The 15,746-nt window shown below is 41.4% G+C and overlaps 1 protein-coding gene across 1 annotated transcript in view; it reads right to left on the bottom strand.

Moving 5' to 3' along the window:
• ascc3 (activating signal cointegrator 1 complex subunit 3) overlaps window positions 1–15,746 on the bottom strand; it is a 238,607-nt gene that overhangs the window by 76,896 nt on the left and 145,965 nt on the right. The window lies entirely within an intron of this gene.

The following is a 15,746-nucleotide window of genomic DNA, read 5'->3' as shown; positions in this document are numbered from 1 at the left end:
AATAGCAATGGCAAATGGTTCTATTGCCAGAGTGAATAGTAAAGGTGACAATGGGCAACCCTGCCTGCAGCCCCTGTTGATCTTTATTGATCTAGATATATTCTTGTTAGTCATTATTTCAGCTGAGGGATTGTTGTATAATATTTTCACCCATTTTACAAAATTATTACGACAGTCAAATTTTTCCATAACTTGAAAAAGATATTCCCAGTGAACCCTATCAAATGCCTTTTCGGCATCTAGTGATAAAAGAGCTGAGTCTGAGGTACCTCTATTATAATGAATTATGTTTAGAACTCGCCTCACGTTATGAAAACCCTGCCTCCCCGAAATGAATCCATTTTGATCTCGATCAATTGATTTTGGGAGCACCTTTTGTAAACGTCGTGCTAGCAGCTTGGAGATTATTTTTAGATCTGAATTTAGTAAACTAATGGGCCTAAAATTCTCACATTTGTTTGGAGATCTGCCTGGCTTTGGCAGAAGGATAACCATGGCAGCGTTCATTGAGGGGGGGAGATAGTTTGAATGGAAAACTTCCTGAAACATATCTAGTAGAGGGGTCAAAAGTTTATCTTTAAACGTCTTGTATAAATCTATGGGGAGACCATCTGGTCCCGCTCTTTTCCCTGATTTCATATCATTAATGGCTTGCCCTAGCTCTTCTTTTGTCATTTCTAGATCCAAGTTTTCCTTGTCTTCCTCTGAAAATTTTGGTATATTTAAATTTTTAAGGAATTGGTTTATATCTTCCGATTTGATGTTTATTTGTGCCTTATATAATTCTTCATAATAGTTCTTAAAGGCTACATTAATTTCTTGAGGATCATGTAAAATTTGTCCATTTACTATAATAGATGTAATTGGTTGTTTAGTTTCTAATTGTTTTATTTGCCATGCCAGTAACTTGCCTGCTTTATTGCCCTGTTCATAAAATGTTTGCCTAAGTCGCAACAAACTTGATGCCGCCCTTGAAGCTGAGTATTTATCATATTCTGCTCTCAAAGCCAGTAATTCATTTTCTAATTGTTTATCTCCACTATTTACTTTAGCTTGGATTAACCTTATTTTATCTTCCAATTGTGTTCGAGTTTTTTCAGTTTGTTTCGTTTTAAACGCTGTATAACTAATAATGTGACCTCTAAGGTAGGCCTTAAGAGCTTCCCATTTTGTACATGCTGTCGTTTCTGAAGTATTAAATTGTAAGAATTCGTCTATTTGTTTCCCTAAATATTTCACAAAGTTTTTATCTTGTAACCATTTATGCTGGAACTGCCATCTCGGTGGGTCTCTCTTTAATAGGTCATCTCTGTAAACCAAGCAACATGGGGCGTGGTCAGAAATTACAATGTTATCATAGAAGCAATCATGAATCCTAAACTGTAACTCTGCAGAGATTAAGAAGAAGTCTATTCTGGAGAAGGTTTTGAAAGAACTTGAATAACAGGAGTATGTTTTGCTAGCTGGATTTTTCTCTCTCCATATTTCCATCAACTTCAGCTCCTTTATCATTCTATAAATTGCAGCTCTACAGTTATTATGCGATTGATCAATTCCAGTTGATCTGTCCATGCTTGGGTGTAATGTACAATTAAAATCCCCCCCCATTATGTGAGATCCTTTAAGCGTAGATAGAGTGAGGAGTAAATCATTGTAAAATTTACTATCATCCACATTAGGGCCATATATATTAGTTAGAATTAGTTTCCGACATTAGGGAGCCTTGAAGTATTAGGTATCTTCCTCTTTTGTCTTTAATAATGTTTTCAATTTGCAATGGTACAGATTCATGTATTAGTGTCATAACTCCTCTAGAATGACACGTGAACGGTGCTGTATATATATTACCCCTCCACCTCCTCTTCACCCTCAAATTATCCTCATCTAAAAGATGCGTTTCCTGGAGGAATATAATTTTAGACTCCATTTCTTTCAGTCTATTCATGACCTGTTTGACTTTTTAAAGGCGTTGGAGCCCTCTGCAGTTCCATGAAATAAAATTACATTTTACAGTTTGAGACATACATCAACAAAAGTAGTGGGATGCTTAGCGTTGTAAAAATGTGAGACACAACAAAACCGGATGATAGAACATACATCCTACATAGCGAACATAAAGAACATAACCCTTTCCCTACTACCAAATCTCTTCCCCAAACAGAAGGAGCCCCGCCCACAACCATTATGTCTCCCGTTATTGCCATTAGCCAATCCACAGTCATTGAGGATTAGCCGAACCACGTCCAGTTCACTCTGCAAAAAGTGCTCCCGTCGCTGCCAGGCACAATAAAGACTCCTGCACACGAACACTGAACAGCATTCGAAGGTACTCTTCACATTTGAATAATTTTTGTAACCCAAGTTAGGAACCCAACTGTACAACATATTAGAAATATAAACATGTAACAAACCGAATAAGCTCGCAGACTTCACGTACCGTCTGAGGCATTACTTAGTGCTTTATGCGTCCTGAGCTCTCTGGAGTTTTTTGATAAACTCGCTTGCTTCCTCTGGTGTTTTAAATGCCAGTGTCTCGTTTTCGTAAGTCACTAGGAGAGTTGCAGGATAAGTTATTCCATTGCGGATGTTCAGATTGCGCAGCACCTCCCGGATCGGGTCGAACTTTTTCCTCTGTTGGTGGAGCCCGGCGGCCAGGTCGGGGTAGAAGTGGACCCGTTTATCTTTATAGAAGATATCCTTTTTTTCCCGTGCAACACGAATGACGGCTTGTTTCTCTCTGAAGTTAAGAAACTTCATTATCAAGGCTCTGGGTCGGGAGGCGCTGTCCTTTCTCGGGCCCAATCTGTGCGCTCTTTCCAAGCTCAGAGAGGTCTGCAGCTTCTCACTTCCCAGTGCTTCGGGTATCCACTTTTCCAAAAAAGCACATAAATCTGAACTATCGGCTCCTTCTGGCAAGTTTACAAGCCTTAAGTTATTCAAGCGAGACCTTGTTTCCAAGTCAGTGAGTTTGTCTTCCATCGACTTGTTTTTAGCCTGTAAGGCGCTCACACTAGCTTGTAGGTTAGCCACTTCATCTTCCGCGGAGGAAATACGGTCCTCTGCTCGCAGCATACGTTCATTATAGTCTTTCATCTCCTGTTTCATATCTTGCAGTGTCACCAACAGACCGTCGAGTTTCGAGGAGAACTCGCTTTTCAATGATTCGAGCGCGACCAAAATTTGGTCAGACTTACTATTTTCTGAGTCATTAATTTCTTCAGGCTCCGCCATGTTTTTGTTGGCTTTGCGAGCTTCACCGCGGAGGTTGTGGTCAAAAAGCTTCGTTTGCTTGGATGCCTCACTTTTCCCTTTGAGCTGTTTGGATGAGTTAGGCATTATATCTTTTTCCTGACACAAATTTTTCGTGAGCAGCAGTTATTTTCCCTTAATAAGTGCAGCAGACAGCGGAGCAAAGTTCTGCATGTCTTCCTACGTGGCCGCCATAACCGGAATGATCACACATTTAAAGGGGGAAATATGAGGTTGGATTGTGGAGGATTGTTGCGCTTCATTTACCAAATGAACTTGAACTAGTTCATTTATAGGTTGGTGAACTTTGTTCATTCTTTGAAAAAGTGAACTATGAACATGAACTAGTTCCTTTTCATCTGAGGGAACTGAACTTTCAGCTCGTTCTTTTTTTTTTTTTTTGAACTTTTTATTTTCAATAACAATTTTTATATCAACACATACATATGTCCTTCCATGTCACATCTCACAATTCACATCTTAATCAGCTCGTTCTTTTTACCTATGAACTAGTTATAGTTATCCTGTTCCTCTGAAGATAAAGTTTTATTATCCAAATCTTTAAAGGATTTTTCATTTCCAAAGTGATCTCTTCCTCTGGGTTTGTGGCACCTTTTCCACATCTGTTCCAGGTTCTAATGTGGTTGATCTCCAAATGTTATTGAAAGGCTGTCATCCTTCAGCTTTTCGCACGTCCCACTGGTTTTGGTTGACGTTAGTTTCCCTTCGAATAAACTTATTAGAACCAGATCTATCAGTGTCTAACCATCACACACCGACTAATAACCGACACGCAATAACCAGACGCCACCAAAAACATTTGCGATAGCAGGCTATAAGCAGACCTTAAGGGCGGCCATGATGAACAGAAACGAAAGCAGCGCAGCAATTTTTCTCTCTTACGTTTCCGGCTTTAGTGTCTCTGCAGCGAGCGCTCAGACGATGAGCTGCTGCATCATCACTGCAAGAGAACGACTCCTGCATGAAGGTGGAGACTCCTGCCTTCACACGGAGCGCAGCTCAGTGTTTACCTGGAGGGAATGAAACACCATGTTTACCTGAAGTCCCTCCCCTGGAGATGAATAAGCAACTAAACCAGCAAAGATTAACACAAAGTTTAAGATTTAAATAAGCACTGAATATATTACATTTAAATATAAACATAATCATTTGTTGAAAAAATGCGTCACATTTTGACTAGAAAAGAGGAAGCAGCGTATTCCATGATAACCATCGTAAAATGTTTCTAGGTTTTTATGACAAAAATATGTAAATGGTTGTTTTTCCTTTTTGAGGGAAGTATTAGAAAATGTGTCGTTACTTGCCTTTAAAATACTGATCTGTTTATTCACTGGATTGCTGATTGCCCGTTGGAAGGCAAGGTTGATTATATTTAAATATATATAAGATTAAGAAAAAATAAATTAAAATATATATATATAGGGGTCAAATGCTTCAATTCCTTTTTTTTCTTCAACATGCAATAAATGCTACAAACTACAAAAACGCCAGCAACATGCATTTAATAAAGAATTACTACATTAACATTTACAGTGAAATACTTTCCATTTCCTCTACTTTCTTTTTTCTAACGTGGATGTGATTCCACGTTAGAAAGAAGTCCTGCAGACTGAAAACTGCTGGTTTTAGCAGCTAAATGCTGCAAAGGAGGCATTTTAACTGGGTGTCTCTGTGGGAGTGGGGAGTACCAATATGGCGGACGGTTGCTTCACTTTTTTCAGGCAATCAGCAATCCAGTGAATAAATAGAGATCAGTGGAAAATAGTTGAGTTTCTGCTAATCTTCAACCTTAAAACCACGAGCAGAGAAAGTCTGTTTCTGCTGGATGGGAGTTTGTAGTTTCACCTCGCAGACGGCGGCTGTGACGGACGCTCCCCGCTCGTTTAGCTGGGGGCGGCTGGTAAACTCCCTACGTTTTCATCCTGAATAGGCGGCCATGAAAGAGGAGGAACACGATGACACGCAGAGCTGCTCCCTGAGGGACAGCCAGACAGGATGGAGGAGTACTTCACACAGTTTTCCTCACGCTCTCCCTCCGCCTCACTAAAGGCGTCCTCTATTTAAGGCGGCAGCTTGTGGACCACAGTAGGAGTGTTTGTCACTGCTGCTTGGAGCAGCCTTTGAGGTGTGGCTCGTCTTTGTTGATCGGCGCCTTTGGAAACATGACATATCGTCACGGAGCTGAAGCGGTGAGAGGACAGGCGGCGGACTCCGGGGGTAAAAATAGCATGGAATGAAAGCTAACCGAGACGTTAATGAGCCTCGTCTGGTGATGCTGCAGAGTCCCTGGAGGCCCTGGAGCCATCAGACTGTCTGCAGCGCTGCATCCTGTCAAAATAAAATTCACATGAAAGCTGCTCTTCTCACAACCAGAGGAGGAGGATAAACGTTTATCAGCAACCATGAGGCTCCACCTTTACATCCAAACCACTATAATGGGTTCCATGACATCAGTGGCCCCGCTAGAGCCGCCGAGAGGGCCGGAGAGATGGGGACTGATCTGTAATGGACCCCTGGGGCCACAAGGTGGCTCTTATCCTCCACCAAAACTCTGCTCCAGGAGAGGAAGAGGAGAGGAGGAGGGAAGGAGGTGAGGAAGAGGAGAGGAGGAGGGAAGGAGGGGAGGAAGAGGAGAGGAGGAGGGAAGGAGGTGAGGAAGAGGAGAGGAGGAGGGAATGAGGTTGATGTTGTTCAGTAAAGAGCAGCAGTGAGAACTTTGTCCAGGTTCTCTTCCATCCACCATGTGTGAAAGGGATTTTTCTTCTACATCTGATGAAGCAAAGATCTATGGAGATAGAATGATCTCAATTTTCACAAATACACACTTGTGATTTCTACATGCACAGGACCAGATCCCCACACCGAGCACGATTCACACAAGCAAAAAAAATCCACACACACAAAGGACAAGATCCACTGACGCTCAGCAGGATTCACCAAAGCATTTCTGCTCCATCAACTCTATCAATGAAATTACAAAGCACCAGCGGTCTTTAAACTTCACTGCATTGTGTGGATTATTGAGACTCTCCTGATGTGCCTCCATACAAAAACATTTTTTAAAACAGGGAGGGTTTGCCACCAATCACAAAGCTGCCATGTATGAGCCAATCACAAGAAAGTAATCCACGTGGGAAGATTTACCCCCAGATTCCACATCCTCCGCCCCGCCACCCGTACATTAATCAATGAGAGCTGTTCCACGTCCACCGCTACTCCTCCTCACGTCTCCGTCCACCTACGTCTTCTCCGTCCTTCACCGTCAAAATACGGAGCCGAGCTATTTTTAGCTCTGCTCCGGTCCGGCCAGGTCAGGATCCGCCATTGCAATCGCACCAAACAGGAAAAAGAACGTCGAGAAGATCCGGTTTGTCAAATTAAAATATGCTAACGACGGATCAGTAACTACAAATTACAGCATAAATCTTCTATATTCCCAAAAACTACGACCGTTGAATTAAATGATTGGATTCAAACTATCGGTACTTCAACATTTCTCATCTCCATCAAAATATTCATTTTATACTGAGAGGCACAGCAGCTTCCAAGAGTCTAAGAACTTCAAAAAGACGTTCTTATTGCAGGCATGAAGAGATGGAGGCAGAGAACAAACCAGCTTTGGTTGATTATTCCCATTACAAAGACCCAGAAGGAAAAGAAAAGGTTTGGGCAGAAAGGTGTGATTGATTCTGATGGTGAGATTTAATGATGTCATATTAGATAAATAAGGAGGATGTGGGATCCAGGGGGTAAGTCATCCCACCTGCAGTACTTTGTTGTGATTGGAGGCAAACCATTCCCTGCTTAAAACGTCTGATGGGAACATCCTGATAACCTAGAACCTCCACATCTTCAAGCCTTCCATGATTCCTGTAAACCAGTTAAAAACATCAAAGGGGCGGACGGCTGGACTGGGAGAATTTTCACCAATCTCCTCACATCCATTTCTCTCTCTCAAACCCGCTCAGACGTCTTATGAGAAGAACCATTTTTGACCAATAAAAGAAGCTCCGGCACCAGCGCCTCCATCATGGGACGTAAATAAAGCATAAATAAAAATAATAATTACGATGAAACCCAGAAAAAGAACCTTGGAAACATTTTTGCTATAAAAAGCTTTTGAAAGGACCTGCTGTTATCCCTGAATTCAGTTTGTTTAAAATAACTTTTTGCAGTTTTTGTTTAACAGATTTCATTTCTTTTTTTCAAATGTCTTTTCTTTTAGCAGATTATATTCCCTTCCCTGGGGGGGCGGGGTTTCTTTTGGACTGAGGATCAAAGACCATTGGTCTACTGGGCGCTAGTGACATCCTTACTGGTCGATCAGATCGGGATCAGAGCTAATCTGGAAAAATGGAAAATAAAAATTCTAAATAGTGAAAAGAATTAATGTGAAACAATAAGGTTTATAAATATCTTTTCTTATTTGAAAAAAATATTGCGAAATGAGAAATGTTTATTTTAAAAAGGTTTTCCAAATTTAATGTACTGATTTTTCTTTTTTTTTTTTACTTTCATTTAAAAAACAAGCCGGTTGCCTAAAAAAACCACCAGATACGGCACTGGGACTTGATCAACAGCTGATACCGCACCGTGACAATGTCACTAACCAGTAGGTGGCAGTAGTGTTCTTTGACAAACATGGATGCCTCCAGTAAAGCACATCCACATGAAAATGACTCTAAATTAAAAACACTGATCATTTATTGAACAGGATGGAATCATTTTAGATTTAAAGAACTTTCAGAAGTTTGAATTCTGAATACTTTTCCTTTAAAGAACCAAATGAAAACAGGTTTTTCTTTCTGATTTGTCTCACTTTGGATAAATCCACATTTCCAGACTAAATCATCACCGTTTCTCAGCAACTCTTACACATTTTTTCTGCAACTACACACTTTTTTCTGAGTAACATGATCCTTTTACTCACTTATACTGATATCTTCACATTGTTTTAATATGGTGAACATTTGTATTCATGAATCCATTTTAGTTAAATTGAAATATGCAGAATTTGACCCATTCTTTTATTACTTTAATTATTTTATTTAAAAATCAGAAATTTGAAATAAATGCGGCTGCATAGATAATCCTCGTTACTTTTGGATTAAATGATCCACCATTAAAACAAACAGACCCACTAACCCACCTGGACGTTCCTAACAAAAGAAGCAGCCTGTGAGGAAAACGGCGGCTTTATGATGGCCTCCGTGTTTCTGACACCACAGGGACTGAGAGGTGCTTCTAATGGTCACCGTTCTCTAAAAACGCTCCGGCTCTAAGGCACAGAGCTAACAAGCTGCAATGGGAACAGGGGGAGCCTGAAAGCAACGGGAGCTTCCTGGAATGAGCGTTAGCCTGAAGGACGCCGTCGGACGGCGGCTATAAGAGCATCAGATGGTCCAATTTGATCAGGCTACGCGGCCAGGCCTCAGTGATTGTGATGATGATGATGATGGGGTCATTATTCCAGCTGGGGCCTGCCCCCGTCGGGTCGGAGGGTGGCCGGCGACCTGAACGAGCAGCAGGAAGGTTTCAGAGACGAGCAGCAGAACGGCGTCCATCAGCGGTCAGAACATCAGAACCGGCAGAGACCCAAAGACCTTCATCACTTTATTACCGTTTGGTTCCATCAGTATGGAGGGAATTTCCTTACACCGTTCTTCAAAGCCAAGGAATTTAAAAAAATAAGCTATCCAGATATAAAACTTTGAAAACATTTTAATCAAAGAGAGCTTTACAAAGAAACTTTGCTGTTTTTATATATATATATGTTCATATTTGTCTCTTTTCAGATGTAGTTTTAGGGATTTAATTCATCCTAATTGTATTTTCCAGATCAGATCGTCGTCACGTTTGGAGGTTTTTCCTCTGGAGGAAAGATGCATTTCTATTGGTCTGCTGGACCATGGCAGCAGCGTTTTGATTGGTGTTTAGAATGTCAGCTTTAAATGCAATTTTAAGAGAATGGGACTGATAAAACTAAATCTAAAAACAAGAAACACACACACAAAAAAAATTATCTATAAAAGAAATGTAAAAAATAAATAAATAAAACATGAAAAAGAGAAAAAGAGCAAAGCTGCTCTGAAAACTTTAAAAGTTTAATTTCTAGACTGAATTCTTTTTCTTAAATAGATCAAAAATGAACTCCCTGCTTCTGCCAGCGGGGACGAACCTGCTTCTCTAAAGCAAACGGCTCACTTTAGGTCCAAAATAATCCAGAAAAACGTTATTCTAATGTTCAAATTTTAGAGGGAATATAAAAGCTGATGAATTAAATTAAATTTCCTTTTGAGCAGAAGTGACTGGGAAAATAAAGATTCATCATCACTCTGCTCTAAATCCTTTTGGAACAGAAGCCCGGGTCGTTCAGAACCGGCGTTCTGTCACATGATGATTTAAGGTTTGATCGCCATCGCTTCAAAAAACACCAAAAAGTAAGTAAATAGTTTTTTTGCACACGCCTAAAGGGAAACACGCCTGTTGAGGTAGTTTAAAGTCTTTTTCGTACTAAACTGATAAACTAAAGGAATAAATGGGTCTGGTCTGACTGGGTATGCTGGTCTGACAGAACAGTGGGTCCAGCAGCAGACTTTGGATCAATGTTGTGGTTATTAGAAAATTCTACTGAAACCATGAAAATAGTCTGAAACGTTTCCTAATCCAAGATCATCTTAAATCAGCCTGATAACCGGATTAAGAGCTGATCACACGGTCAGGCTCATTTGTGCCTCAGAAAAATCCAGAAAAGATAAAATTTGGTTTTCCTTCTCTTCAGATTGAACTTTGACTGAAGCAGGTTTCTGATCATGATGCTGATTATTATGACATCAGAGCCGCTCTCTTACTCTATTTGCATGATAAAACAACAACAGTAATCAAAAACAATACACACCTCTCAATTTAAACAAACAAACCTTTATGGACAAATCAAATGTTAACAGTGCAGAGGAAGCAGCAAACATGGCCGCCGGATGCACCAAAGAATCGGCAAACGCCTGCAGGCATGTATGGGTCTGATAACAGATAAAACGTCTGAGCAAACTGAGCTTTCTACATGAAATCAGTGTTTCTGTTTACTTTCCCTTCAGATCAAGTATTTATTCCTGGAAGGAATACTGTCACCCATCTACCTGCAGACGACTTTCCTCTAAAACGAAGCCAAATTCCCACAAACAGCGTCTGCTGGAAACCGCTGGAGCCACACTGAGCGGGAACCTAACTAACTGTTGTGGAAGCATATTTTTCCTCAGCCTGAGATAAAATATTTAAAGTGTGCTTTTTATCTGCATAAATAGGGGTGATTGTTTAGAAGTCTTGTACCAGTCTGTCTGCTGGAGTTAAGAGTGAGGATGACAGAAAGCAAATGCCTCCCGACTCTAGACAGGGTGAAGGGAGGGTCAGGAGAGATACTGAGTTCACACAGCCTCCTCCATGCCGTGAAAAGGAGACCTGTTCTCAGTTTAATCTGGCTAAAATTTATGTCCTTGATGAATTGAAGTGTTTTTTCATGGGAATAACCAAATGTTTGTGTGTGAGAAAGTTCTTTATATAGGGGTGGGACAGTTCCACCCCTGTATTGAGTGTGTGTATAACAGTAGGTACTGAGCTTTGCCCAATCAGAGCCCTATCCCTTCGTCTGAGGGCGTTAAATACATTTCAACCTTTTTTCTTGCAAGAAATGCCTCCGTCTCAGCTTCCTAACTTCACTCCTTGCTTTAAAAGGAGGAGCTATTTTCATGGTACTTCCTTCCAAACATGGCGGACTCCATGGGGAACTTTTCAAGCAGCTGGATGACGTTGAGCAGCTAGATCTGGCATGCCCAAAGTCCTTCCTGGAGAGTCGCTGTCCTGGAGGTTTTAGAGGTTTCCCTGCTTCAGCACAGCTGATTCTGATGATTGCAGTTCAGCAAAAGCCATTTGATCAGCTACCAATGAAAATCAGCAGTGCTGGAGCAGGACAGCGGCCCTCCAGGACTGACTTTTTGCATGCCTGGCCTAGATGAAGGACAGACCGTTGCTGGGATGCTAATCTGACAGGAGCGACTAGGAGCGCTGAAGCAACATGGAAACAGCATAAGATGTGCAGCCGCTTCCACTTTTACACCAACAGAGGATTTCTCTTCATTGCAGAACATTTAAACAGCAAGTGTACCAACATGATGAGAGAGCAGAGCTGCAGAGTCAAACAGGCTGTTTTCTGCACGTTTCCACTCGTCAGCTCAGGAGGAAAAACTGTGTTTAATAAGACGCGAGTGGAGAGGCTAAATCCAGATGTCTAAGCTTGACTGACAGCCTCTCCAGCTCCTGAGATAAAGCCAATTAAACAACATGGATAGGAGAGAGAAAAATAAATCATCTAAAGCTGGATAAATAAATGCTAAATTATTGGAGTGACCTTAGAGGGGCATTATTTCACCGCACATGCATATTGGAGATTAAAAAACACCTATAAATATTAATGCGGGGCAATTTCCAGAGTGCGAATAAGCAGTGCATTATCTCTGTGTGGGTTTAAAGTGGAGTCGGCCTGATGCCCCTTCCTCTGGCGGAGCGCAGGGAGGGAAAAACACACATTCAAAGTTAAACTAATGGAGTGGATAATACGCATTATTCAATTAAAAATGATTCCTTTATGTACAGAAACTGCAGGAGGACTTTTAGAGCAGAGTTTCACAAACTAACCAGGTCATAATGCCCCATTTTTAGTTCCCTAATCTCCTGCTTCTGTTTCCAGTTTTCCAAAGCATGAAAAGTGATCTGATTTGTATACATATCCCATTTAAAGAGAGAAGAGATTAGAGGCACATCAATCTTGGCCCAGCCCCAGGGAAAGGAGGAAAAGGTTACTAAATTTATCACTACAGCAGATTTAAATACAGGAGTTGGATCTGACTGACTGTCCTCTGAGAAAGAATAAAGCTGCCCCTCTGTGTACTCTCCCAGCACCGAGACCATTAATTACACACCTTCACCGTCCGGGTGCCCACACACACACACACACACACACACACACACACTTATTAAAGGCTGTTAATCAGGGAATCCAGCTCTTCCCAAACTGGAGCAGGTTGGTCCTTCTTGCTCCAAACGTTTTAAAAGCAGCAGCGTTGTTTTAGGGGGGGATGTATCTACTGGAGAAAACAGAAACTGAGTGCATCTATCCCCCAGCTTAGCGCTTTTCCCTCCTTTCATCCAGCAGCCATGTTTCCTGCTCCCTCGCATTGTTAATTGATTTGTTAATGACGGTTTCTTATATATGTAAAGGAAAAGTCCGGTCATATCATCAGAAGTCAAACTTCTGGAAGTAGTTTAAAAATAAAATCATTATATACTGTTCAATAAATAATAAGTGCTTTTAATTACCGTATTTTCACGACTATAAGGCGCATATAAACGTCTTTTTTTTCCCCTCAAAATGTGCGGCGCGCCCTATAGTGCGGCGCGGCCTATGTGTGTTGTTACTGCGGACTTTTGAGACCACCATGTACCATGCAGAGTGGCTGTAAGTGAGGAGACCAGGTGGTTTTTTCCACGCATCACCATCGCTGTTAATCTGTGACTCAAATGTGCCCATCTAACAGCTGATGTGAAAAACATGGTGAAACAAATGAGCGCGTTCTGAGCAGCAGGCGCAGCGCGTCGGGAGCGTTTAAGCATCTGACGCGCTTGACGCGCCGCCAACGTGCTGCTGCTGCTCGAGATGGAAAAATTGAAGTTTTGCTGCTGGACAGCAAATATAGCTGCAAGGCAAAGAAAGGATAGGATAGCTCCGCCCAACACGCGTCAGACACACTTTTGCACCGCGCAGCCAGAGCAGCAAAGCTGCTTCAGCCGCGCGTCAGAACTAACTGGTACAATCTAAACAGCAGGCAGCAGGATAATAAAAGCGAACATATTCTGCCGGCAGAATAATTCCACGAAAAGTGGAAGGCAGCGCCGGGCAAGTTACGCCACAGTTTGCGGATGGATTGTAGATGCTTGGGCTAACATGTCTGCTGGCACTGTTGTTCAAGCTTTTGCAAAAGCCGGCATCATTTCCGAGGAGCCGCGCTGCACAGAAAGTGACTCTGACAGCGAAGAAGGGGAAACTGGCATGTCTGATTTAGTGCAGCTGTTTAATTCAGAAACAGAGGATGATGACTTTGATGGGTTTGATTAATACTTTGTAATAAATACATGAATAAAGCACAATCATACTCAGTTTTGCTCCCGCTCTATTTTTAAATACGCAGTAGAGGTATTTAAAGGTAGTAGAGGACATGTACCACTATATAAAAACCGCGCCCTTTAATCCGGTGCGCCTTATGTGTGTGTTAAATACAGAAATGGCACACATGACTGAGACTGCACCTTTTAGTACGGTGCACCTTATGGTCGGGAAAATACGGTAAAAGTAATTTTTATTAGAAGGTGCTTTACTGGAGGCAGATGTGTCTAGTAGTCAGAGATGGGAAGTAACGAAGTACAAATACTTCGTTACTGTACTCAAGTAGATTTTTCTGATATTTTTACTTTACTTTACTACTTATTTTTATGGCGACTTTTTACTTCTACTCCTTACATTTTTACACAAATATCTGTACTTTCTACTCCTTACATTTTAAAAAATTGGCTCGTTACTTTAGTTTTGAATCATTTCAATGGAGTTACCGTTATTATTTTTCACGTCATCAATACTGTGAAAACGGAGCAGTTTCCCCCCTCTGTTCCCAAAGTGTAGCCGCCGTCTATCACACACAGCGTCACATCCTTCACTACATTTCCCAGCATGCACCACAGACCGGCCGTCATGGCGGCGGCAGTTCCAAACAATTCACCCGGTAATTTACACTAGTTCCGAAATTACAACGTCACCTTTCATTCAACACTTTACTTACTCACCAGCGTAGCAAACTCTGAAGGTACCCACTGCGACAGCTTTAATATACATTCCGTAGTCGGCAATAAAACGTCCCAGTCAAATTACACGTTCTCTTCCCTTAGTCCGTCAGCATACTCGTCCGTGTGGAAACACGTACCGCATTGGAGCCAGTCTCTTATCCATTGTCCCAGGGCATTGGAAAAGACTATTAGAGGGCAGGGGTGTTAAGTGGGATTTCAATGTATGTAATAATTGTTTGCATGGTAATAAGTAGGTGAAATGGTAATGTTAGTATGGTCAAATTATTTCATAAATATGTATGTTTTTGTATGAATGATGCTATTGTCTGTATTTATTTTTCTACAATGTTAACTGTGATTTATTGGGGATTTGCCTTCCTGTTTAGTTGGGCTGTCCCAATTGGCTGATTATTGGTGGGTCTATTTAACGGGCACAGTCCCAATGGCTAAGGGGGAATTTTGTTGTCCGCTGGTTCTTGCCACCTTTTTGCAAGTCATCTGCTTACTCCTCCTCTAACGTGAGACGGGAGCTGGCGAGCCGTTTTCTCACAAATACCAAATTCAATCTAATTGGATGGGAATCTACGTTGCATTTGACGCACCACTACAAGATGAATCGACAGATTCGGCGGTATTCATTGGCGGCAAATCATGGCAGCTTGGTGGCGGTGGCGTTAGCATAGTAGCATGGACGACGAGATGATTGAAAATGAACACAACGGAGATCTAGTCCTATTGGCAGACATCCATTTAAAATGTAGGCAACGGCATGAAAAAAGTGGTTTCTACTTTTACTTTTATACTTTAAGTAAATTTACAAGCCTGTACTTTGTTACTTTTACTTGAGTAAAGAAGTTTAATCAGTACTTCCACTTTTACCAGAGGATTTTTTAACACAAGTATCTGTACTTTTACTCAAGTACGGAAAGTGAGTACTTTTGACATCTCTGCTAGTAGTTCCCATTGATTTAGCTTGTAAAGCGGGGAGAATGGCGCTAGGCTTACCGCACCGTGACGTCACTGCTGGAAGATGGCAGGAGGGAGGGGCTACTATATTTGGGCAAAAATGGCCGCTCCTAGAGTCAGTGATCGCAATGAAAATTATTTTTTTAAATATTTTTTACTGCTAACGCTAAATTCATTGAATCACGGTGAATATATTAGTCTTAGGTATAAATAATGATCCGTTGATTATTCCTTGCTAAGCGGACTTTTCCTTTAAACTGAAACTTGTTAATGTTTTATTGTTTTTAAATAGAGGAAGCAACAATCAGCCACAAACCCCAGGAATGCTCAGGTGTGGAGATCAGAAAATTTCCTCTCTGCTCTCCAGGTTTTCAAATGAAGCTCTAAAGTTCGGCTCAGATTTTGTTCGGTTATTTAGATCCGAAGCCGCTGATTAACCATCATCTGTTAGACAGGTATACTGAAATAAATAATCTAACAGAGGAAACCTAAAATTTGGTTTAGCTGCTGCAGCTTCTAGATGGTTCAACGGAGCACATCTGGCTTTCAGTATCTTATAGTCAGCAGGAGCAGCTGGGCTTTTACCAGGAAGGAGAAGCTGAAACAATAATCAGTCTGTTGAA

Source organism: Cyprinodon tularosa, unplaced genomic scaffold (assembly GCF_016077235.1).
Source record: "Cyprinodon tularosa strain WSP-4 unplaced genomic scaffold, ASM1607723v1 ctg877, whole genome shotgun sequence".
Classification (NCBI taxonomy): Eukaryota; Metazoa; Chordata; class Actinopteri; order Cyprinodontiformes; family Cyprinodontidae; genus Cyprinodon; species Cyprinodon tularosa.
This window is presented reverse-complemented; position numbering and strand designations above follow the sequence as displayed.